Here is a 3,222-nt window from a genome sequence, read left to right on the forward strand (position 1 = left end):
CTTCAGCGTCACCATCTTTGGAGAACAAGAAAGAGCATGAAAGAGATGTGGCTCTTCATAGTTGTGACCATGACAGGTGCGGAACAAAACTGGTAACGGGAAATGGGGACGTCATTTGTCCCTAAGGGAGGGAAGACAAGGGTGATGAGCGGTGTCCACACTATAGAGGAGGGAACAGGCATTGCCACCAGCCCTCCTTCCTGTAGCTGTCCCTGTGGTGAGGCTATTGTCCCCTCCTCATCCTTTCAACTTTCCAGGAGGATCACAGATTCTTGGAAGGGGTCTTAGAGGGGCTTTCATTGAGCTCCCTGCTCAGTGCAATAAGTGCCTTTACAAAGCTACGAACCCCACAACTGGCAGACCAGGAACCCATGTAATCATTTAAAAGCTCTTCCTTGGAAACCTTGCAACTGTTTCCAAAGGTGCACCCAATGGCCCCACCTGAGCTAGCACGGCCCTCAGACTCTGGAGGCCAGCGGCAGCCTATCCAGCTCCTCAGCCTGAACACCCCCCTTCCGCTGTCCACTGCGCGTATTCTATGCTGGCTCACCACAGCCAGATTAGCCCATTAACTGAATCAAGAAAAGATAGCCCTGGCTGGTTGGCTCAGTGGTAGAGCGTCGGCCTGGCGTGCAGGGGTCCCGGGTTTGATTCCCAGCCAGGGCACACAGGAGAAGCGCCTATCTGCTTCTCCACCCCTCCCCCTCTCCTTCCTCTCTGTCTCTCTCTTCCCCTCCCGCAGCGAGGCTCCATTGGAGCAAGGATGGCCCGGGCGCTGGGGATGGCTCCTTGGCCTCTGCCCCAGGCGCTAGAGTGGCTCTGGTCGCGGCAGAGCGACGCCCCGGAGGGGCAGAGTATCGCCCCCTGGTGGGCGTGCCGGGTGGATCCCGGTCGGGCACGTGCGGGAGTCTGTCTCTCCCCGTTTCCAGCTTCAGAAAGATAAAAAAAAAAAGGAAAGATAAACTTAATGGTGTAAGTAATTGGAGATATTTTTTTTTTAATTGTTTCATCTTTTCTCCATTCCCTTCCTTCTCAACTTTTGATTTGAATGATGTGCTTGGAAAACATTATAATGCAGCAATTTTCAACCATTTTTATTTCATGGCACACAACACTACTGAAATTCTGCAACACAACAAAAAATATTTTTTGCCAAACTGACAAAAAAATACGTATAATTTTGATTGATTTGCAAAAATAATATAGTGATTATCTACCTTTTGCTCCAAGGTGACTAAAAAAATCAGGTGCCTATACTTGCACATAAGGATTTTCGATACCAAGAATTAACCAATTAGACACAAACTTATTATGCAACATTACCAATAAGATGCAACTCTAGGCCCTGGCCAGTTGACTCAGTGATAGAGCAATGGCCTGGCATAAGTCCTGGGTTCAGTTCCCAGCCAGGGCACATAGGAGAAGCGCCCATCTGGTTCTCTCCCCTTCCCACTCTTCTTTCTCTCTATTTCTCTCTTCCTCTTCTGCAGCCAAGGAGCAAAAATTGGAGCAAAAACTGTTCTGAGCACTGAGGATGGTTCCATGGCCTCCACCTCAGGTGCTAGAATGGCTCTGGTTGCAACAGAGCAATGCCCCTAGATGGGCAGAGCATCGCCCCCTGGTGGGCATGCCGGGTGGATCACGATGGGGTGCATGTGGGAGTCTGCCTCTCTGCCTCCCTGCTTCTCCAGAAAAATACCAAAAAAAAATGAAAAAGATGCCACTCTGTTATATGATCTATGTTATGTATTTGTGGTTCAAGACAGGGCATTCACACCTGACAGCTGTTGTGTTGGCTGTTGTCATTTTTTAATTTGACAATCTAAGGGAAGAGCCCTTGACTAAAAATGCTTTAAAAGTTGTTGTGGCTGCCCCGGCTGGGCATCGGTAACCATTAGCATTGTCCCCATAAGCCAGGGCTGTGATTCTGGTGTCCCCCCACTCCACCCCGGGGGGGGGGGGCATACAGGAATCAACCAATGAATATATAAATAAATGGGACAGCAAACTGATTCCCTATCTTCCCCCTTCTTCTCTAAGATCAAATTTTCAATTATTTTAAAATAAAAATATTCTTGTGGCACACGGGGTTGAAAATCGCTGCTCTGGCACATGGTGGCCTTAGGCCACCAATCTTACCCCCCCTAATAGGTATGCGATGAATGTTTTCATTTTTTCCTAATTTATAATTGACCTCTCCCAAAATAGAGCCGAACTTGTCCAATACTTCTTTGCTATTTGGTTTGGGACTTGGGGTCCCAGAGCCAAGCCAGGGGTTAAGAAGTACTCCATAGTCTTTCCTGTTAGCTGTGAACACTGAGTACTCTCACTTCGTATCACAGGCCCTGTGTGCACATGGAGGCCAGGAGGGGAGGAGAGGGGGTGGCTAGAAAGGTCGGGAGCCAGGGGGTACGGGCTCCTGGGACTGCCGTCAGAGCAGCGGGAACAGCGGAAAAGCAGCGAGATCAAAACAAATGCGGTGTGTGGGAACACCAAGACCCGGTCACCCCATCCCCGCCAAAGGGAGCCTCCCTCATCCTCTTCAGGGGCGCGGCTGTCCCCGAGGGCCGCTCCGGTCCGCGGGTTTCCTCCCCAGGCCGCACTCTGCGGGCTGGCACGTGTGAGCATAGCCCGTTTGGCAGTACACGCGCGCGCGTGTGTTTGCACACGTCCAGACGCGCGCTCACGGAAGCCCCAAACGTCTCTCGCACATCGGGGGTGGGGGTGGCAGGACCTGTCTTGGGTCCGCTATGCCCCTCGGCCTGCGGGGCGCCCTGTCCCGGCCCAGCCCAACTACAGCGCAGTCCCGTCTCCAGACTGCCGGCTCCTATCAGTTGCTGGCTGCACCCGGCCCTTTGATCACTCGTGCCCTCCGTCCTGGCTCCGCCGTGCAGCGGCTCCCTTCCCACCCGCTGGAAATGTCGCTGGAAACTCTGAGTGGCGCGCGCCCCCACCCCACCCCTCACGCCGGTCCCGACGCCAACCCTGTGATGGGGGCCGGGAAGGCAGCTGGGAAACAAGAGCGGACTCCCGGGGGACTCCGCTGGCCCCTCCCGGCGCCTCCGCGCGGCCAGCCCGGCCCCCTCCGCCAGGGCCATAGCGTCCCCAAGGCGCGCCCCAACGGAGGCCACTTGTACTTTCGGGCCGCCAGCCCGAGCCTCCGCCCCGCAGGCCCTCCGCCACCCCCACCCCCGCCCGGGCTCACAAGTCCAGACTGGAGGG

The sequence above is a fragment of the Saccopteryx leptura genome, chromosome 1 (assembly GCF_036850995.1).
Source record: "Saccopteryx leptura isolate mSacLep1 chromosome 1, mSacLep1_pri_phased_curated, whole genome shotgun sequence".
Taxonomy (NCBI): Eukaryota; Metazoa; Chordata; class Mammalia; order Chiroptera; family Emballonuridae; genus Saccopteryx; species Saccopteryx leptura.